The sequence below is a fragment of the Aythya ferina genome (genome assembly GCF_964211825.1).
Source record: "Aythya ferina genome assembly, chromosome: 1".
Classification (NCBI taxonomy): Eukaryota; Metazoa; Chordata; class Aves; order Anseriformes; family Anatidae; genus Aythya; species Aythya ferina.
Genome location: NC_140296.1, coordinates 123921702 through 123945164, shown reverse-complemented (window position 1 = coordinate 123945164; position 23463 = coordinate 123921702). Strand labels below are relative to the sequence as shown.

At 41.0% G+C, this 23463-nt stretch overlaps 1 protein-coding gene and 1 long non-coding RNA gene across 5 annotated transcripts in view; one reads left to right on the top strand and one right to left on the bottom strand.

Annotated features, from left to right (window-relative positions):
- HAO2 (hydroxyacid oxidase 2) overlaps nt 1-23463 on the bottom strand; it is a 75156-nt gene that overhangs the window by 11859 nt on the left and 39834 nt on the right. For 2 of the 4 annotated variants that reach the window (XM_084501246.1, XM_084501244.1), the window contains exon 1: nt 229-292. The exons of 1 other annotated variant lie outside the window; for it this stretch is intronic. The gene's annotated coding sequence lies outside the window, so the exon portion shown is untranslated. Of the gene's footprint in view, nt 1-71; nt 293-23463 lie in introns of those variants that run through there. One more of the 4 variants, XM_084501243.1, reaches the window with a different exon arrangement.
- LOC311430085 lies at nt 5152-5865 on the top strand. Its single transcript, XR_014688544.1, has 2 exons — nt 5152-5200; nt 5330-5865. It is a non-coding gene; the product is annotated as an uncharacterized lncRNA (long non-coding RNA).

The window sequence follows — 23463 nt, the reverse complement described above, 5'->3', positions numbered from 1 at the left end:
TGCCAACAGATTTATGATATTGATTTAAATTTGCAAGATATGAAAAGTAAATACTGGACAGTTTTATTTGCCCTTTGTTGTTTTTTAGCCTTTAGGCTTCAAGTTTTCAATTCTTCCAAGCAAGTCAGAGAGCTTGAAACTTATATTTTTACTAACTGAAAATGGAGATATTTTCCCTATAAACATGTGATACCAGGTGCAGAAGGTGAGGCAGAAACTTGTGAAAACATTCCTGGAGTTTTACCAGCCATCTTGTCCTCCCAGCCCAAGCAACACAGCTGAGGCAGTGAGTGAGACAAAGGGCTGGGGAGAATTGGAAACTGAATAGCACTGCTGCTTCGGGACCTGCTATACAAGAGGCTGCTTGGGTCTAGGACTGCAGATCTTAGTTCCTGACAGCATAAATACTAGGTCATTGACATCATCTTTGTAGCTGCAGTGAACATCTATTCTCCTCTTAGATGTATTCATGAAGTTCTTCCCAAAATCTACCAGGCATGATCATCTAGACCATCATCTTTTAAAGGTTTTTAAAATTCTGCCTTCAGAGCTTGTTACCTGCTGACAGCACTGTGAAGCTAGCTTCTGGTATTCAGCTATCCATATGCTTGTCACAAATGAGACAAGGTATGCACATTCAGCTTAGTGCCAATGAGCATCTTGGTTCACTTTCCTGCCCAGGAAAAATCCATTCAGCATGACTTCTGAAGAAAAGATCAAAACACCCTCTCTGTCTGCAATACACAGAGAGGAAAAAAAAAAAAAAAATCCTGGGAAGAAAAATCCTGTACTCTTCTCCCCGCTAGATGTCAGCTTTGGGTCATATATATCAATTTATGCCAGTAATAAAAAGAGACCATCAGTCCTTGATGCCCTGCCAGGCACAACGTCCTTAAAACTGATACTATCACATCACACGAGTGCCTGCTAATAGGCTTGGAAATCTTTGTTCTCAATGTTTTATTCTTAGCATTTTCTGGTGCACAGAATAGCAATAAATGTAGCTATATCTAGTCTGGCCTGATCTTCACTTCAGACTACAAGTTATCTGCAGGGTCCTCTGTCACATCTGTCATTATGCTACTTCAGGGATGCACACTGCGGCCAACTCACCAAACAATAAAGTTCACAGTTTCTTGGTTATCATAATTTTACATGAATTAAAGATAGGCTGTGACTATTGTAGTTTGGATCAGGAGAAGGACAAGATCTCTGCTTTAGTGCTGTGGCTTTTAGGAGACTTTATATCTACATATATTCCCTTCTTTCAGCAAAATAGCAATTATTTCTTGTTCCATAAGTAGTATTTTCTCTGATACATCTGAATTAGCTGGTGAAGCTCTAATGTTCTAAGGAAATCAAAGTCTGCTACAGAGATAATATCTAATAATGGAGCTCCTATATAATTGCAAAAAGTGGACAGGTTTTAAAGTACTGGATCCTTTTTCATTGGAGTTCAATAAAAGACTTTAAAAGACTATTTTGCTGAAAGCTTTCCTTTTTGCTTTCTTCTGAGAAGTGAAGAAAATATAGGTAATACACATCTGGTCTAGTATTGCAGGTAGAGTGTCAAACAGTCAACAGCAAAAGCTTGATTTGTCCATAGTTCTGCACAGCTGGGGTTTTGCAGTTGCTTACTTTTCATACTAAGATAGTCAAAGGCTCATGAGTCCAAACACAGAGATCCTGTGTAAATGCTCTAGTTCCTGTTACAATCACGACGCTCATTACTCTGGCTGGTAATATTTGTTTGCTTTCCACCGATGGCAAATCGCCACGGCTCAAGCTGACATCTATCTCACTGACACATCCACTAGTGATGGGTTCAGTTCAGGACTTTACAACACTCAGTGAAGAATCTGCTAAAGGATAAAGGAGAAAATAACTATAAGCAATGTAAACCAGAACACAATGCAGTTTGCATATAGTCACTACTGATTTTCCTTATCAGATGTGTTTCTTGGGCATATGCCCCGTGTTTGGAAGGAAAGCTGTTACTCCTTGCACGTCAGTCGTGCAAGAAAGTTCTCCCATAATTAAATATTTAAATAGCCACCCTTCTATTATAGTTGTAGATGGCCATGAATCTTGTATTTAACCTTGCCTAACACTTTTGATTATAAGATCCAGTTTTCAGTTGCTTATAATTGTGTCATATTTTAAACATTCAAGGCTGAAATTTTCTTTCTTCAGTCTCTCTATTGGGCTGAATTTTTGGAGGAACATTTCACTTGAAAGACGGTCAGCAACTTCCAAGGATGAGGTTAGGGAAAAATATGGTGGTTGGCCCATGCTGAAAATGTCCTACAGTGGTTTCACAGCAGAACTTAGGCAGCTCGGTGCTTCATGCAGGGGCTTGAAATTAGCAGGAGCTGATTCCGGGGGGCATCAGCCTGTACTTGCTGTCTGTATGAAAAACCAACCAGATCTGGGCTAACTGTAAATCACTGTGCTCTGCCTGCACATGCTCAGCAGAGCTTGCCTGAAATCCAGATGTTATTTTTGCTGAGGACTTGTCTAGGACAGAGCGTGCTTCCGCTCAGGGCCAAAGGAACACAAAAAGCCTCTCCATCCCCAAGCAGAGGACTGAGAGCTGCTGCCCCCATGCCACCTGTGCTTGTGTTCAGCCTTATGTTGCTCTGGAGGGGAGGAGAGGTGAAACAAAATGGCTCAAAACTGAGTTGCAGGACAGCACCTGGGGACAGACCAGTTGGGATGGGGCAGAGGGAACAAAGCAAGGGACGGAGCAGATGGGAGTAAAATAGGATGGGAACAGGGCAGGATGACAGGATTTCAGGGGGACAGAAGAATGCAGAGAAAGGACAAATTTAGGGATGAGGCAGAAGGGGACAGCCTATTACACACTGAGCAGAAAGTGTTCTAGGAGGCCACCAAATATTTGGCTGTTCTTTCTGTAACCACCTCTGTCTCCAAAACCCAGAAGAGCGCTTGATTTATTCTCAGCATTACTCTGCAGAACAGCAAATAGCTACAAGGCCCTTTGGGAAAATATGTCTCATCTACCCCCAGTGTTAAATGCTCAAAAAGGAAAAGTGTTTCCTGCTAGTAGACGACTTCATTAGCTCATGCGGCCAGGCTCTGTGCTGTGTGCCTGGAAACCCAACCATATAAAGTCTCGCATCTCCTGTGCACTGTTACATGTAATACAACATAACTTCTGAGCTTTTCTTTCTTGCTTACCTAATGTGCTGCTATGTCACCTGCTTTTCCCCATAAGATAGCTGCACCTTAATTTGACAGCTGCACCAGCTTTAGAGAAGGTCTGAAGTACATCAGGTGTAACACCAGGTGTAAACCATGCAGTAGGGAGCACCAAGCAAAGATCTGCTGTACCAGGGACAACACGGCACAGCACAGTGAAAAGGCAAGATGCAAAAGTAGATTGAGTCTGGAAAGAAATGCTGAGGCTAGTAATCCACAGCCAGTAACACTAGTAATTGGCTAGTACTGACTAGTAATTCACAGCCGCTAATGCTGGTGATGCTGTGTCAGCACAGCTCCTCTGCTTCGTAGGTGAGCATTCGGAGTTGTTCTTGAGATTCCCAGGGCACTGGTCTTAACCTCTGTGCTCGGGGTTCCTGTATGAAAAGTGCAAGATATGATTTTGTTGCACCGATTCAGGAATATTATTTTTTGAATGGGCTCTGCAAGTGCTAGTAGGCTTAGATTGCCTTACATCAGGCAATTCAAATTCATGGATGTGTTGGGAAGACAGTGCCTCATGGGATCCTATCCCATTTGGCTCATGCTGCCACTATGGCCCTGGAGCTGTAATGCCTTCTTTTTGTCCTAGAGAGTTCAGATCAGAAAAACAATGATCCTTTTCCCTTGTGAGGTCCAGGGATCCTTTCTGCCCTCTGACAAAGAGAAGGGAATCAAACATGGTGGACTTTCCAAATTGTGAGGTTTATCTCCAACTTCATCCCAACCCAAGATGCAGCAGGACAATTCCTTTGGGGAGAAGGAGTCTACTCCTCCTCATGCACCGCATTTGTCTTGTACTCCTTGGACACAGCAGATCCTGGGAGGAGCACAGTGTACCCTGCCACCCCAAACTGGAGCAGGGGCTGCAGATGTCATAACTGGTGGCTACTCTGCTGGGACTGGAAACAGCCTGTGATTCGGAAAGCTATGGGATGCGGTGAGTAGCTCTCAACACAAGTGCAATCTGGACCCATGCTATTTTCCTCCCTTCTCTTAGAGTGTTCTCAGCTTGCTAGTGTAATCATTGCTTTAAGAAGACCAAACCAAGGAGCCATCCATCTGCCTTAATCTTACTACACCTCTAGATTCTTTCAGTAGCCTAATTTCTGTGATGTGCCTTTCTTTCACCTCATCTTTACCCTTTCTCTTCATGTTTTACACTCCCACAAAAACTGGGAGAAATCAGGAGCATGCTCCTGGGGTCCTATTGTGAAAGCCTCTTTCCTTGCATGTCTTTAAGCAAGGAAGGTCTGGCGTGCTTTGTGGCACCAAAAAGACACAGTGCAGTCTTTTCACCAGATAACCACTCTCCATAAAGATAGTGGAGTTGCACACTGACAAAACTCTTCACCATCAGTGATGGAATCAAACCAAAAGGGCATTTGGTTGGGATGAGAGATTGTGTCAGGATTTGATGTAGGATTTGATGTAGGACATGCTTACCATTGTGTGAGGAGTCGCGGGCTGCAGGAGGCAGGGTGGGAGTGTACAAGCAGGGTCACAGACTGAACACACAACCATATGAAACGATTTCAGAAAGTGGTTCAAGAGTCATTTAAGTATTGCTGGGAACTGCCTAAGGAAGGAGGACAATGTCTTTCTGTTCTCAGTATGAATACATACAGCACTGCTCATCTCAGACACATATCTAAGACTACTTTCAAGCAAATAACCACACAAATAAAGGCTAGTGAAGCACAACCTGAAGTATGTATGTAAAATAAGGATAAGGTTTTAACATCAGCAAGAGTAGCGCTTGAGAACAGCAGATGCTGTTTCCCAGAACACCCTTTGGTCCTCACAAGCTGCTGCCAAAGCTGCCTCCAAAGACACTGAGCTCACACAAGGTGGGGCAGCAGAGGAGCTCAGGCATGACTCAGCCTTGAGTTTTCCTCTTGATTTCCATGGGCGGCTGTCCCTGAAGCCAGACAGTCAGAGGCAGCTGGATATGACATTAACCATGTCACGCCCTTATGTAGGGTTGGCTACAGATTATTTTATTACTTTATCCATAACCTTACCTGGCCCAATAGGCCAGCTATGATTGTGTAGACATCTAACCTTTCTCTTCCTTCTTCTTCATCATTTATTTTTTTTAATACAGTGGTACTGTCAGTGGAAGAAGCTGCTCACTCAAATCCACAGAGCACAATAAAAGTGGAAACAAGAAGCACCTGGGAGTTGCACCTACCTGAGAGGAAGAACAACCTGGGCCTGGTGCCCGAATTCTACCTTACAAACTGGGCAAAAGACTCCCAAGTTAAACCTGCAGTGTTAGTGAAGCTGCCATCTGACCATGTGGGAATCAATGATGACTGTCTTTATATGCCTTTGTATAACCATCATAGAAGAATATAGAAATAGAGCTGAGAGGAGGCCAGAGAAGCCTGAAATAAGAAAAGCCCAAACCTGTGCTGGTTTCCGCTGGTGGAGATTCCACATCTTCCAAAGTAATCTTATTTCAGTGCTTTATTAGACTTAACACAAGAAAGATCATTGCTGGGCATCCCCTTCTTTGTTTCTTTCCCTGATCAAGTTATGCAAGTTCCTGCAGCCTTTCCTCAAGAACCGTGTTTTCTATACTTGTCTCCTGTGGATTCTTCAGGTATTCCACATCCTCCCTTAATTAAAGCACCAGAAACTGGACATGATCCCCCAGCTGAGTCATCTGCTGCTCTTATCTAGATCAGAAAAGAAGGAATATGCCAACACTCTTGTTTATTCAGCTGCGATGGTAGAAAAATATTTTTCTATTAATTACTCAGCAGTATGTTCCTTACTCATTCTGTCAGAGGTACCATTTCATCCTGAGATAAAGGAAGGAGTCAAACCATTTTGTTCATCTCTTCCAGACAAAATAGTCTCATCATTTTTGCTTACTCATACCCTCACTAAAGTTAAGATACATCTTTCTGCTGTTCTCCCCTATCCACAGTTCCTGTCACAGAAGCATATAGATTTGATATGATTTGTTCTTGATAGACCCATACTGGTTGTCACTCACCTTGTAGTTAACTTCTGAAGGCTCAACGATTGCTTCCTCTGCCCCCTCATAATTTGAAAAAATAGTAAGAGGCAATACATTTGTACAATCTCTGTACTCCATGATTCCTCAAAGATGACAGCTAATAGTTCTGGCATTGCTTCAGACGCTTCTCTTAGTATCCTAGGAGGAATTTCATCAAGTCCAGCTGATTTGAAAACATCCAACATATCTAACTCTCTGCCATGATACTGCTTGGTCTGGCAGCAAATTGAAAACATTCTCAGACATTCTTAGCAAAATGAAGGCCCTAGATAGAATTCTGTAACAAAAATATTCCCTTACCACATGAAAAAAAAAAAAAAAAAAAAAAAAAAAAAAGGAGTTGGAAAAGCCAACGGGTATGGAAAAGCCCAGATTCAGCAGGACTTACCCTTATGAGCTAAAAATGGGCAAGTTCTGAATCCTCAAAGAAAGCATAATAAAAGAATACACAAGTAATTCAACAGGGAATGGAAAGCAAGCATATTATTTTTTTATATGAGGTGCCAAGAAAAGAAGCAAAGCATTGGTACACTCATTTCTACATGATGTTTGAAATCTAAGAAATAATATTAAGAACCAAAAAGTCTGATCCAAAATGCAGACACTGTTACACCCAGCATATTAGAAACTTTGGGAGAGGAAGACAGTCAGCTGGACACTAATATGGAGGTACAAACTACACAGTAAAGATAAACTATGCCAGCAGCAGAGCAGTGATCTGCCTTTCTGAAAGCTTAGCATCACATTGAATTTTTCAGCTAAGCAACTCAACGAGTAACATAGTATTTATAAAGATTGAAATTCCAGGGCTAAGTATGAAGAATATAGGCACAGAATCACAGAATCACAGAATTGTCTAGGTTGGAAGAGACCTCAAGATCATCGAGTCCAACCTCTGACCTAACACTAACAAGTCCTCCACTAAACCATATCGCTAAGTTGTACGGTAGATAATGTTACTGACACAGGACAGGACAAGAAAATGCCTTGTATTTGATAAGCTGAAGGAGATCACACTGGCAGTGTGGTAAGGAAATACAGTAGTGATGGGAGACTTCAACTGCCCTGCTGTAGATTGACAAATATTATACTAGGACATGAAACAGAGACAACATTTTTGGACTCTGTTAGCAATTATTTAATGGAGCAGATGGTTAGAGAGCCCACAGGAGCAAATGCAGCCCTCAGTTTTGTACTGACAAATGTGCATGATCTGGTTCTAGCCCTTCCAATGGAAGCACCACTCTGTGACCATGACCACAGAGAACTTAGAGTCACCAGCTCAAGCGGAGCACCACAGGCCAAATACTCCCCTGTCATTGTGCTAAACTTCAAGAAAAGCTATGCAAGAAATGAGGAATCTTGTTAAAAAGAAGCTGGAAAGGTCAGCAGAGAGGATCAAATCCTAACAGCAGCATGGAAACTACTGAAGAACACCAGACTGGTAGCATAACACCGCTGCGCATGACCTATTGAGAAAGGCCGGAGAATGGATTAAAGGAGGCCAGCACATATAAACAGCCAAGTAAGCAAGTTTATTAGCAGTATGAAGGCATTTTTCAAAAAGATGTCTATTGTATCCAAGCAAATAAAACAAAATGAATCATGCAGTCTGGCAAATAAAAAGCAAAATGCTCATTAGGAAAGCTAAAAAGGATTTTGAGGAGCACTAGTTAAAAGAATTAAAACTAGTACTAAGCCCTTTGTCAAAAATGTCAGGAGCAAAAAACCTGCTAGGGACTCTGTATGGCCAAGCATAACTCAGAGACAGTGAAGCCTCAGAGATAGTGAAGCTAAATTAATTATTGGCATTGCTCCTCATTTGGAAGAAATGGGGGAATTGTATGTAAACTGGGAAAATGCAAAGGATGTCTGAAATTGAAGTAATTGGGGATGAGATTATGTTTCAAATAGACAAACTGAACACTAACAGATGGTACCTACCAGAAATCAAGGGTGAAAATGCTGAGTTACTAATGACAGTGTGCAACTTTCCAGTTAAAACCTCTCTGGAACCTGAAGACTGAAAGGTTTCATACATGAAGTTGATCTTTAAAACAATTTCCAGGGACATCCAAGGTAACACATTTTATGTTTTGTACTATTTTTTCAGCTTCAGGAGACCAGAATGTGTATACATGAGAGGGGAACTTTTACTCTTTGCAAATCATGAGTGCTCAGTTGAGAATTCACTGATATGTAAAGAAATACAATATATTTCAAAAGAGTCAAAATGGCTTGCATACAGATAAGTCCTTCCTGAGATGCCTCCTTGGCATTTGTTGAAAGCATCAGCAGCAGACAGACGAATGTGGATAGAATCTGTCTTGAAAAGTCCCTTGTAAAGTCTGCTAAGTACACTGAATAGCCAAAGTACAAAAAGGAAAAATTCTAAGAAAGTATTAATTAAAATAAAGAAAATGGAGTGTAGGGATAAACAGTCATTGTCCAGTCTGAAGAATTTCACCAGCAGAGCTGCACAAAGGTCTGTGCTGGACCTATGTTCAACAATACTCATAAATGATCTGAAGCAGAGTGAGCTGTCAGATGACACTAGCCGATGGTACGAGATATTCAAGTTAGTGAGGATGAAGGCAGACTGTGAAGAAACATACATGTAGAGGGGTTTTTGAAGACTAAGTAATGAACAAATAAATTGGCAGGTGAAACTCAGAGCAGATAAGTAGAAAACAATGCACTTGAGAGAAAGTCCCCACTTCTCATGTTGATTTATGACCCCATGGTGACCATTGCCACTAAGGAAGGAAACATGAAGGTAAAATGTCATGAAGACATTAGCTATGTGCTCTGGAGCAATTAAAATGCTAGTCAGAAGTTGGGAGCTAGTAAGAAAGCGAGAACAAAACAGTAAATAACATCATGCTTATGTATAAGCCCATGGTTAGCCCCAAGCTTGAATCTGCGTGCAATTCTGTTCTACCATCTCAAAACTTCACATAAAGGCTACAAAGATGATCAAAAGTATGGAATGACTTCTGTAAGAGGAATGACTCAGTAGACCAGAACATTTCTGCCAGGAAAAGAAAAGATGTTGCGAGAGGTCTACAAAAGCCTGAATGAAGTGTTGATGATGCATTATGATAGATGTTGCTTCCAACTCAAGAACTAGGGACTACAAAATGATGCTAGCAGGAACCAGGTTCAGAAACAACCAAAAAAGAAGTGGTTTTCATTCAAGTAATAAAGCGGTGGAGTACTCTGCCTGAGGATGTTATGGATATGAAAAACATCCTTGTGTTCAAGGAAACACTAGACAATATTTGGAAGTGCACTGCATTGGAGGATATTAAACAGGGAAAAATATTGGGATGAGGAAATCTCTGGAGCTAAATTTGTTTGAAGATTAGGAGAGTATCATTCATGCTTCACCTTTTCTTACCTTTCTGCAGGCATTTGCAATGGCCACTGTTGAAGAAAACTACCAGGCTACATGGATCTTTGATCAAAACCACAACAGCAGTTCTCATGTGCATCTTTCTTACATAGTAGTTTGAGTGACCAGTCTAAGCTGTTCATCATAGCTACTTTAAAGCCAGGGGCAACAAAGAACATAAGGGTCATCTCCTACTTTATCTACACAATATCAGAGGTCCCTTTGCATTCAGTTTCTTCAGTGTACCTTCATAGCCTAAGTATGAAGTAGAAAGTACTGAGCTGTATTCTCTCTAAATAGACTTTCAAGCTCTCTTCTATTCTGGGGTTTTGAATAAATGGAAATGTAAAGATTCTTTACAAACATGAGCTGCAAAAACAGTTACCATTTCACAGCTTGTTCCTTAAATAATGAAAAACACTGCGACAGTTTAGAGCTGTGTGGGCACATCCACACTTCTCTGATAAGCCTGCATTAGGATCAGTTTTGCTATTCAGCCTGCACTTCTAGTTCAATTTCATTACTGATTATGCCAAGCTGTTACCAATGCAGTTCCAGTCTTAGACTCCCTTCTACCTTACCATCCATCTCCCTCTTGATTTAAATCTTCCTTTTTTCTTCATATTTATGCAGTGTTTATTAAAAAAAAAAAAAAAAAAAAAAAAAAGGCTGTTAAATATATATACTTTCACACTATCCAACAATATTAAATTTACAGCCCTGAAGGAACAGCAGGAATTCCTTGGTTTTAGTTGCTTGCTTTAATAGATTTGCTTTATTGAAAGGTCATGAATTGCTCCATTTGGCCAACTCTCCTGATAGATTACTAAAGAATTCTTTAGCTTGTAGTATCTAGTACAATGAGAAATTTGAATGACTGTAACATTTTGAGTGTGGTTTGATTTTTTTTTTTTACATGCACCATTTATTTCTCATCAATTTGTTTTGGGGCAAGTGAAAGCTCAGGGAAAAAAAGGAATCAGTCTTCCTTAACCAAAGGAAAAAAAAATAAATCAGTCTTCCTTAACTAAGGGAGGCTTAACTTTCTTAACATCCTTAACTTTCCTTCTGGTGAAATTGTGGAGAGTAGGAACAGAATGAATTTCTTTTCATTTCCTCATTGGGAATATTAAACACAATACAGCTAATTTGTCTGTGAATTAAATTTCCAGCTTTTTTCAGCTCTTTAGTGTTGCTCTTATCTTTTATTTCACTGTATCAGGGGAAGATGCAGTACTGTGCTAGCTAAGGTATAGTGGAGGGAGAAAAGCTTTGCCTTGTGGTTTCTTTTTCTAGCATTGAATTTCTCTAACAAAGACGGGTATGTACAGAAAGTAGTAAATGTAGTTGCTCTAGGAATCAATTGCTTAACAGTCTTCTCAGCCTACCAAAAACAAACAAACAAACAAACAAAAAAACCCTCTTAGGTGTACAAACTTAAAATGAGTCTTTCTGATGGAAATTCTTGTATTTCTAATTAGGGTTCTTCCTCAATTTACTGTGTGCATAACATAGATTTCAAGCACGTCATTTATGCTGGCTCCTCTCAGCCAGAGATGTCTACAACAGTAGCTTTAAAACCAGCTTCTCTGAAAGCATTTCCACTCAGATTTGGAGCCACAGATAGGTTTGGCTTTAGGGCAGAAAAGTTTGGGGCTAAAAGTTCTTTGCTGTACCTAGATAGCCCCTAGCACGTTCATCCCTGTTCTCTCTAGTGGCGATGCCAGTATTATCCCACAATCAAGCAGCTGTCCTGATGAATAGAATTATTTCTTTAGAGCAAAAACTTTAAAGAGCAAGCAGGTTTTGATCTAGTTGACCAGCCTCTCTGCTTGCACATTAGAACCCACTGAAAGTCCCACACATTCATCTTCTCTGCCTTTCTCTGCTCAGAGGGCTTTTTAACTGTTTAATGTCTTTTCCGACTGTGTTGCTTTTGAAGCTCAAAATTCTACTGTTGCCCTGTTAGTTTGGAGGTTGGTTGGAAACACTGCTTACTTGTTGGCTACTGCATTGCTCTCCTGCTTACTTTTCCTCCAGCAAGGCCAATTCTTTCCCCAGTGAAAGCATTATAACCTCAAGTATAGTAAATCATCTCACTAATAATGTCACCATAAAATTATTATATCTCATTATTCTTAATTGCTTCGCAGTGTTTCCACATTTTCCCCAAGCTCCTTGCTGGAGAGAAGAGGATATACAGCCTTTCTTTTAGCAGAATTAAGGATGCACTCCAAGAGAGACCCTAGGGTAAATTTTAGTGAAACCAAGATCCATTTTGTCTCTATATCCCAAGTTTGGGCTGCATTTTTTACATGCAGCAGACTGGACATTTAACACATTTATAACAAGTTTAACAGTCATTTTCTGCAGCACTGTTGGAGAATTCACAGAAGTCATAACTGGCACCTGAGGTAAATGCTTAATGAAGGTGTTCCTAGAGTCCCCTACCCACAGCTAGAATATATATATACCCTGAGAAGGCATCCATCCTCGTCAGCAAGACCATGGTTTGGCAAGGAACACTAAACCATCAGTACATCAGACCACAATCTATACAAGCACTTCATATAGAAGGACAGTTTTAATGAAGTGGTGGAGGAGAGAAAGAAAGGAAGGAATTAGCAACTTGCCAAAATAACAAGCACTGTGTATGTACCACTGGGGAATTTTCATGGGGAATGGATATAAGCCCCAGCATAAACAGATCCAGAGAGGAGTCAGGAATTCAACTGAAGGGCACATCCTGCCAAAATGGGTCCCCTGGGGCTAAAATTGCTGCAGGAGATGTAGAGAATTTTAGCTTCACAAATCATGTAGGGCGAAGAAAATCAGCTTTAAGAAGCTGCTGGCTGGTCTGCCCTAAAGCCAACACACCCAAAGTTCTATCCAGTCTATGAGATGGAAACTGATGCAGTACTAGTGGATGATCTGCTGGAAAAATAGAGAGAGCACAGGTCCATCCTCATCCTTATGAACATTTAAGCATTGTTCAACATTTAGGCCTCATGTAAAATAATAGCTGAGAGGGTGATCTGGAGTAGAGGGTGCTGTTGCCTCCTGGCAAGATGCATTCAACCATGCAGTGGTGGGAAGCTGCACCTCCACAATGAGCTTCTTTACGTGTGAAGTCCATCAGATGTTTTGTCTGCTCTCCAGCTGCACTTCTTAAAGTGCACACATTCATTGTCTCAGTCCTTATGGTTGATCCTGAGCCCACCATCCAAGAGATATTCTGTGATGAGAATTACAGGGCAGAGTCATGTCAACAAGGTGTCATCCTAAACTGAAAATAGCTCCTACAGCCTTATGAAAATGAGGAAGGAAATGTGTTTTTGCATTTCAGAGGAAACAAAGAAATAGTGAAGGATAAGGTTGGTCCATAGTGCCCTGTTTTGGCAGAACTTCTTGAAATGGAAGTTTGAATGCATCTAGTGCATCTTAACATCTGGTAGAGTAGAAAGCTTGGCTGAAAGCTTTGGATCCAAGTCTGAAGAACATTTGCATGTATTAGTGTTGTCTGTAGGATTAGGGTCAAATGCTCTGCACACAGGACCGCACAAAAAATTAGACCATGCATCTGAGAGTGTTGTCCAAATGCTTCTTGAACAGCTTTGATGCTGTAACCACTTTCCAGGGGAACCTGTTCCATTGTCTGACCACCCTCTTGGTGAAGAACCTTTTCCTAACATCCAGCCTGAACTACCCCTGTCACAGCTTCAAGCTGTTTTCTTGGGTCCTATCACTGGTCACCAAAGAGCAGAGCTCAGCACCTGCCCCTCCACTCCCCCTCATGAAGAAACTGTAGGCTGCCATGAGGCCCCCCACTCTATCTTCTCTTCTAAATAAATTAAAAAAAAAAAAAAAAAAAGGAACCTGTGTCTATTCTCTGGTATGTTCAGCATATTTAAAGTAACTGTCTTATATTTTTATGAAAAGCATACATGCATTTGAAGATTTGAAGTCCTTTTCTCCACCTATCCCCTCCTCAAAGAAGCAAGGTCTGAGTTCATCATTTCCTGCTACAAGCACACCTATGACGCAGGAACAGGGGCTCAGAAATCCTGTTCAGAAAATAAAATTAAAATGCCTTAAGTAATCTACCCTCCACTCATTACAAGGAATCCATATGCTCTCAAATACAAAGCCATCATCTTCCCTTTTCTAAGCAGTAAAGATTCAAACAGAGGCAGTGCACAGCAGCACAGCATTTAAAGATAGAGAACCCAGAATCTGTCCCACAGAAGTAAGAGGCAAGCTGGCAACTGTGGTCAGCTTGAGCCCCAAGTTTCTTCTGTGAAAACACATATGAACAGCATCAAGGTTAGAGCAGAGCAGTTCATACTGGCTTAATACAACACAAGCCTACTTGCAGAGACTGCTATTCCCTTAGGCTTAGATCCCTTCCATTTGCACAGCTTGACAGTATGAGGACAACCAATGCTGGAAGAATATGGGCTCAGTATGTCAGCCCTGCGAAAGGAGATGAATAAGTATCACACAGATGGTGTGTGCTTAGAGGAGAGGACAGGATGGAGACACTCTCCTTATAACTGGCCCAAAATTTAATCATCTGTGCACCTGGCTTCAGACAAAGTCAGAGCAGAGATGTGGTTTTAGTTAGGGATATAAGCTGCATCACAAAGGCAGAATGTCTATTAGTTAATGGCTAGTATCAGTTTTCAGCCCTTTTAAGGCCATAAATATTTTAAATATCAAGGCATTTTTCTTTCATGTGTGTATCTATTTCTCTTAAGTGCATTCCAGTGCTGTCTATCCCTTTCTCCTCTGCTCTACACTGCTGAAGATTAAACATGAGTTTGTCTGAGGGACACCTCCAAGCCCTCAGTCATAGAAGCTGTTCCTGGCTCACCACAGGTCACGTCAGATTATTTCACAAGTATTTCATAATTCCTAGTATATTTGAAAGAGAACTTCCTTCAAATTATAGGACTGTGCACTCATTCTCACAAAAATGCTGAAATATATGACTCACAACAGGGACCAAGGACTCCTCTAGGAGATACGAATTAATTCAAAAAAGGCACTGTGAAGCTGTGACAGTTAATATCCCACCTGCTTATAGGTGCCTGGGACTGGTACAGAAGCACAAAGCAGGCTTGTCTGACACAGTCAGAGCAGCTTCTGAGAGCCTCCAAAATGCAGGGTGGAGTCTGACAGCACTCTCTGCGTCTGTTTGATATGGAGAGTTACTGTTTGATTCGCCAGATGTGCTTTCCCTGTTTCCATTCACCCATCATCTCATTTCCTCTCTGTCAGTGGTTATAGTGTTTGGAGTGTGTTTCTACATATAACGGCTTTCTTACTGTGTTCTACGCAGGCTTTATTAGTAAGGCACACTGTTACTTTGCCCCCACGGTGGGCAACACACTGGCCTCACCTCTGCCTTCCCAATTCCCTGGTCAGCTGGTCTGACGAGGACAACTGGACTTGCCTTCTCTTCCATGTTATTCATTCCATTTCAAAGGACGTGCCCACTCCTTGATTAATCACATTCATTAGACATCTATATGAGTTACTGATGTCTTTTACTGTAGTCATGTACAATAATATCTTCAATTGAGAAGGCTGACAGCACAGGTGAATTGTACAGTGTTGGAGAGAATTAGTGTCTGTGAACCTACCCTTTGAGAGAACTGTCCACAGGGTAGACAAGCTCCAGAGATATGCCTGAATCCCCTGAATTTCCTTCAAAAACACTTGTGCAACTTACTCTTGGAATAGATAACTCCAGCTTCTCCAACTTCAGTTTTTGCTGGAATAATGCCAGATGTTAATAAAACTAGCAGACCTCATGGTTCCAGAAGTAACAATAGGATCTCAATAGCTAAATCCTGGCTGGAAGATGTTGGCATCAGTCAGATGACAGAGGGATTGAACAATTCTAGGGACAGCAGAGAGGTAGCTCCAGTATTTTTATTCTTCTTGTGGAATACAAAGACAAATAATCCTGTTTTAATCTCTGGCATAATCTGGTGGCAACAAAATATGACAAAAAAAAATCAAGTTTTGACCATATGAAGCTTATCTGTCCTTAACCAGATTAATTACATAACTTTCACAGTCATATGTTTAAAGGTGCTTAGCTTAACTGACTCCTTTAGATACATTAATTTTTGCTTTCACATTGTCCTTTATCTGTTAGACCTCAAGCAGCTGGGGTCCAGATTGGAAAGAAGATGCCTACAGCAACTGAATATGTCATTTAACATTGTAAGCTTCACAGAAGGTGTTAAAGGGAGCTGGCATGCAAGCTATGCAAGGGACATAGGGATTCAATCACTCACTGTGCAATTTCAGACAACTGAATTGGAAAGAAAGAAAGAAGTGAAATTTGTGCTATTATCTACGAATGGTCCAAAACACTTTGAAGTCAATGGAAAGATTTTCACTGACTTCCAGAGCTCTGGATCAGATCCTGGATAGTCTTACAGAGAATAACAGGGAACTTTCATCTTCAGGAATTCCTTTCAAGGGACATGGCATTAAATGACTCTAATTAGCTGTCAGGGTCAGTGCATAGATAATGGAATGGAAAATGTTAGGATCTTCATGGCAACTTCAGCTGCTGTCCGTGAAGCAACTCAAATCTAGACACCTACACTGAGATGTATACATCTATATTTAACGTCTATATAACAGAGGTCAGACACGCAAAGAGGAGAAGCATTGAAGTTCATGACAACTGTGGGTGATTAGCAGATGTAAAAATCTGGTCTCTTGCTGAGGTGTCTAAATACAGATTAATCACGGGGATGCATCCAGGAAGAGAAGCTGTAATTAACAATGGATACCCATGATTATTCAAAAACACCTTTGTTCTTATGCAAATGTTGGCAGCCAGCTACTCCTCAAGCATGCTTAGTGGCTATACACCAAAGGGCATAGCTGCAGTCAAGCCAGACAGCTGTTTGGAATTTGAACAAATGACATCTTCCCAACATTTGAATATATCTCAAATAGAGTTCACTTAATCATTTATACACACACACACATATATATACATACATATATGTGTCAGCCTTACCAGCTCCCTCATAATTTTTGTTACTTTGGACTGGATTCTTCCAATTTGTCAATAACTGTCTAGTAATAAGGCAACAAGAACCGAACACAACAGGCAGGCTCTCAGCTGGTGTTAATTGGCACAGCTCCACTGACTTCAAAGTCCTCGAAACTTTCAGGTGTGGTCACACCAGGCATGTAGAGAGAGGGTTTATTATCATGTTCTCTGATGTGGTGCCTTTGTGTATGCAGCCCAAAATGCATTGCTGACACATTGCAAACTCATGTCTAATTTACTGTCTGCTCTCAAACTTAGGTCTTTTTCAGCTTACCTACTTCCACGGCTCCCTTGGTGAATAATGTGTTTTAGATAATTTTCCCCATATGTATTATAGGTTTTTATTTTCCAAGTAGGGTTTCATCTTGCCACCCAGTGATCTACTTTCTGGTTCTCTGACTTCTCCAGTTTCAATCTATTTGCATTACTCTGAGGTAGTACCTTTCCACGCTAGCACTGACTACAGACACAATAAAGTTGAAACTTACCCTTTTTCTGTTATGAAAATGCTGGAAAACATCACAATTATTACTCAGTATGCAACATATTCTACTCTGGGGAGATATTGATTGTAAGCTCACTTTCAGGTAGTTTTCAGTTTGACTCTTATGGATAAAACCTTTAAAATTGTGCTACTGAAATCAAAAACCCATGTCTAGAGCTACAATTGAGGTATGATTGACACAGCCCCAGATATAAGACGGGAAAGCAGCTTAGTGCTGTGGTACCTTAGCAGCAAAGCATTCTCAGCATTTCCAAATCTGGCTGCCAGGCCAGTGCCTTCTAAAAGTCAAAAGTACTTGAAAGCTGCTCTAATTCATCTCACTGACCTCAAGCAGGTGGAAGCCAGACACAGTGGGGACGTGGAGATATGGAAAGGGACATGCCTGCACTGGAGGCATGGAGAAGGGATAAGACAGGAGGCACTACAGCTGGCTTACATTCAGGGGGCCATGTAAGACACATTTGAAGCTTGGTCTGTGCCAAAGGTCTAGTATCAGACCTGTTCCACATACTGCTCTCCCTCTTCCATTAGTCTCATACACTCCTGAAATTCATTTTTAAAACTTCCTCCTGACAAAGTCTGCCTACTTTCTCTTTACGTGTCCATGGAGTGGATCCTGCTGCTGACTTATCCCTTGGCAGGTGAGACTAGACACACAGAATCAGGGCTCAGACAGCACTGGGTTTAGGCAGTCAAATGATGAACATACTGTGGGACCATGAGTAAGCACCTGTAGCAGAAGGCAAGAGCAGACACATAATTTTTGCCAGGAGCTCCTCAAACATAAAGTGGTGCACCCCAAACTGCAATGCATGGCCACAACTTCCCTCCCAATCTGGACCCATACTCCAGTCTAGTGCATGTGGACCATAAAGTCATAGAGGCTGTGGTGCTGAACCACAAATGACTGACATACGGGCCTCATGAGTAAACATTTTTAAACAGAATAGAAATTAAACATGTGGTACACATTCTTTGTTTTTAATAATATTGTAATTGCTTTCCTCGTGTTTGCCAATATAATCTCTGCTGTTACTAAACATGCGTACAGAATAAAAACTACAGTTGCAAATGCAATGGGAACTTGCCTGTCAGGGTAGCATAGCCTACACCTACCCCAGTATCTACCCTGAATAGTAAAAAACAAGTGGAGCCAGGTAGTGGAGCTGGTGCTATGTCACCTCTCTGTTAAATCACTGCAAATGTTCCTGGCACAGCCTTGGCCCAGGCTTTCTCTCAGACAATTTCAAGGGATCATTCCCAGCTGGCAATAAGAATGTAGCTATTCTGGTTAGAAGACAACACCTCAAAGAGTGCAAATGACAGACACTTCATGACAGATAGATCTGTTTGGTTAACCAGCATAAACACATCCTTACTCTTGAAAGCAAATAAAAATAGGATGTGAAAATAGACAATGGAATTTTTCTGATAAAAAACAGAAGATTCAGTAATTATACAGATCCAAACGTGAGTCTTACTAGCCAGCAATGAAATTATGGAATTCTGACATTTGTAAGTGAAATAAAGAGAGTGAAGGAGGAAAACAGAAGAGGAGAAAGCAGGCATATAAACCTGTAGTGGAAGGCAAGATGAAAGATTTTTGTTTTTGTTATGTTTTGTTTTTAATGAAAGGACCACACAGCATATGGTAAGAGTGTCATCATCCTGAGTAGGGGGAAGCATTGCAAGGGAATGACATGGAAGGCAGGGGTAAGATGAAGGTTCCTAAGTACAACAGAAAGGGCAGACGAGCAGGCAAACTATGGGGGAGCAAACTGGGAAGGTAAACCAGAGGAGACTTAAGACAGGAAAGTGTTCTATGGCACCTTTATATTGCATGAGGGATCAGATAACAAGTTGTGACTGAACTGCACTTGGAGTTCCTCAAGTTCCTGGCCTTTATACCCATCACAGATCTAGGTCCTGTCTTTCACAGATCTAGACTGTCTTTTCACAGTCAATTTCCCTGGTGTTAAGGTGCAGTACTTTGCCCATTACTGGGCTGCATTTCCCAGTGAGCCCATCTGATGTATCAATGGATAAAACAGAAGTCACTAATTCACAGTAAGAGGATCTGCTTTTCCCTATAACCTCATGCAGTTTCTGCTGCTATCTTGATATGTGGTTCCTCCTACAACGAGAGTAGCTGCTTTCACAGTTTTAACTGTCAAACTCATAGCCAACCCCCCTTTGTAAAACATCACAAGCATCAGCCTCCTTTTCCCAACTCCCATCTCAGGAACACAGTGTGCTCTTAAGGGCTTTTAGGTGCCCAGATACCCAATCCAAGAATTTGACATGCCATTTTCTCTTTCCTATGCTTTTACCAGATGCTCAAGGTAGCTTCTGCTTTTATCATACCCAGAAGTACACTGCCACTCTCCTTGGAACTGAAATTCACTGTGAAAGAAGTCATGACCTGCCAATGCTGTGGACACACCAGGCTGGAATCACAGCTCCTGGGCAGCCAAGACAGCTTGGCACAATCTTCTCCCTCCTTCAGTTTTCTCTTGCCTCCTTCTCCTCCTGATCACTCATTTCTAGTTCTCAGTCCCAGCCCACAATTCCCATTCAGGCTATCCAACCCTCCATCTTCTGATTCACTCCAGTCAGCCACTTCATGACTGTTCCTTTCTTCTGCTCCACCTTTTATTCTTTCAGGAATTTCCACTTCCTCTCTAGGACACATATTTTGAAGCTGGCTGAACCCCACAGGTCTCTCACATCAGTCTGCCTTTGTTCTCACAGGTAGCACTACGAGCACTATGAGCTCAACAACACATCTTTGATACCTGGCTGCTTGTTGAGATATAATCCATCGATCTCGTCTCCCCCTATTCCTCACCTCTGTTTCCTGCAATCAACTTCAAAGAGAGCAACTCTTTAAGTACCCTCTTTCCTTTGCTCTTCTTTTCTGTTCAGTCCTTGTTGCATTGTATCATATAGTCACTTTAGTGCTGTTAATGACCTGCCCAGCCTTTAATCTCTTTCACACACATACTAACCAAGCTACTTATAGTGATGGAGAACTAGCAAGAATCAACACAAATATGAAGTCCAGTCTCACTAGTCAGAAAGGTCAAAATGACCTTTTTCTGTACATACACCTCATCAAAATCCACAGAGTAGTTCTAAAACATGATTCCTAACATAAATCTTGTAGAACAAAGAGCAAAAGCCACATATGTCACAGAAGAAGAACCAGTGAGTTAAAAAAATGCCAACAGGCAAACTTTGAGGGAAATGTTTTGTGTAATGTAACGGGCACAATGGACCGGGGAGAGCTTTAAGGTGTGGTTTAACCTGGAGTGTACAAGCAAACCATACCTCCTGGAATCTAGGAGAGCCTCCAGTAACCTCAGGACTGCTAGCAGTGTAGGACCTAGGGAAACTGCAGAGGTGTTCACATTTCTCATGCACAGACTTTGAGCCTCAGTATGAATGTCAGCAATGTATTTGTCTGAATCTGCAAAATTCTACCAAGTGGATTCAAAATGTGGCATTACTGTGGGTGGATGGGTAAATTACCTGTAATGATGGGAAACTGCTCTTTAAATAAATTAATTAATAATGCAATTCACACGTATAGACTTCCACTTCTGCTTCTCAACTGCAACAGTAGTTGCATCACTCCACTGCTGCTCATTGACGTTCTGCACAAATATACAAAAATATTCCGTGAAAATAAATGTAGAACACCACCAGTTAAAGAACCCATAGCTTACCTATGCTTTCCCAGATCTCAGAGTGCCGGATATCCTAGAACTGCAATATGATAGCCAAAAGACAATTGTTTTAATTGATTCTTACTGGCAGAATCCCCATCTGCAAATTGAAATTCCTGCATAAATGGTAAAACAGATCTTCTGGCAAAGCAGAGAGAAATTGATTTAGCAATTGGGAGCTAAGAAAGAGGGGAAGAAACTTCCTCTTTAGGGAAGAAAACTGGGAAACAAATCTAAAACCACATTAGAAAACTGTTCTCCACAGGTACCAAAACAAAACCCAGTCAGATGTCTCACCTACCTCCTTCCTCTCCCTTCTCCCCTGTTAAGGATGGAGGCAGGTATACTCACAGCAATTAGACTTAAACAAACAAAACAAATTGAAGAGGTCATGAGAGTGTTACCCAAGTGTAAAGAACAGGCCTCTTGCATGAGCATTTAGAGGGTCAGCATGTGAGAATGATGGATGGAGAGTCTGGGGGAAGGGAGATAAGGAAGTGTCCTTGCTGTTGAAGCCCCCATTGAGTTTGATGGGAATATGTGAGCAGGAGACTTGCAAGGAATACGGAGCTGATAATCAAAAACATGACAGGGAAACAGATGTTGCCTGCTTTGGAGACTCTCCTTGCACATTCAACACAATGGAAAGGGCTCAGATAATAAAACAGAGAGGATCCCAGCAAGAAATATAGCGTGCTGACACTTTTATGACCTGAGATGCTTACAAAATACAGAAATGGCGTTTTGTTTGCTTTCCATGCGCAGCTTGATATCACATGCTCAGCTCTCTCTGCTGCCACTCGGAGTCAGGAAGGACAATATATTTTCCTTTCCAGATAAACCTAGTGATTCTAGTCAGGTGCAGAAAGCAAATAAATTACATAAGAAGACTTTTTGTATCTATTAATCAAGAGGCTTGTCATTTTCCAGGCCTTGATCCACATGAAAGAAAGTGAAGAGGGGGAGGGGGATCTAGGAATAAGTAAGGATGTGGAAGGGAGCAAAAAGACTCTTACTGCTTGAGAGGTTTCTCATAGCACGAAGGACCACAGCTTAGACAAACACACTGAAAAACAACTCCCAACACACTCCTTTTGGAGCTTTTCTCTGCAAGCCAAGGGAACCTGCTCCAAAATGAGGAATGCATGAACCAGAAATATTCCATTATGCTTTTGGGGCTGTTATTCTCACATTTGCTTTTTTCTTTTAAGTGTTAAGAGGAAAATACTCCACTGCTGAAACAAAAAGAGAGGTACATTCAACAACTTGTCTTCAAGTATATCCCAACAGGCCAAGTCACAGACTTAGAGGTTCTTTTCCAGTAGAGTATAGCAAGGGAGCCATGAAGCAACACAGTTGGTTACTTACATAGATAAAGGAGATACTTTTCACTGTGGATTGCAATAATTCTCCTATCAAATGGAGATATGATGGACTCAGTAGTTTGCATGAGAAACTGGCTCTGTTTCACTCTCTGCGATTGACTTAACATGCAGCATTAAAACAAGACTCGGAATAATCTTATTAAGGTCATATTTATTTCCTTGGATTGCTGTGAATGTAAATCAATGAATATTTATGACATTTTTGAAATCTTCCAAGAAAACAAACTAGAAAAGCATAAAATTACTGTATGGAAGGACTGAATTATTGCTCCAGACCAAATATGAATCAGAGTAATATCCCACATGGAAAACTGACAGGAAAGTTCTTGAACCAGAAACCTGGTTCATGGCCAAAGATTAAATCTGTTTCTCTCTGAATCATCTGCCTGAGAAAATCTGTCCACTCACTGCTTAGATGGGCATATAGAGACAACATGGGCAAAGGAATTTTCTTTGTGAGGCCAGTTACAATGGTAAACATTGGCTTAGGGAAGGTGGTCTAAGTTCCCTCTACCATCTGTAACAAGAGAATGGCCTTTCCAAGAGGCACTTTTGAACACTGGAATTTAGACTCTTCTGCATTGCTTCCTGGAGGTGCCTATACAAGGGTGTGTCTTTCTTCTTACTAATTTAATTTCTGCACAAAAAATATATAAATAAGAGTTAACGCTAAAGTAAAAGTTTGTTGTGATTGGAGCAATATTTCTAGTTCTGGTGTACACATTCATGAGAGATGGTAGAAATTGGAAGGGATTCACAAAACAATTTAATGACTATGTAAGGTCAGGCAAATCTGCTCTATAATGAGGAAGGAAGAAGACAAACCCATCAGCTTACTGAAAAGGCACTTGAGAAGGCATTTGATACTTACCTACTAATACCTATGTGGGGGAGGGATATCTGCTGAGAGCTTTTTAATTTAGCTAGAAAAGACAGTGTGAGAGTAACAAATTTCAATTAGAAAGAATTTCTAATTAAACACTGAAATTACCTACTGAGAGACATGAGGGATTTTCCATTATAAAAAAGATTTGCATCAGGACTGAAAAGATTTACAGAGGCTATGCTATAACTCAACCACAGGCTACTAATGTCACTGAAAAATAAATAAATA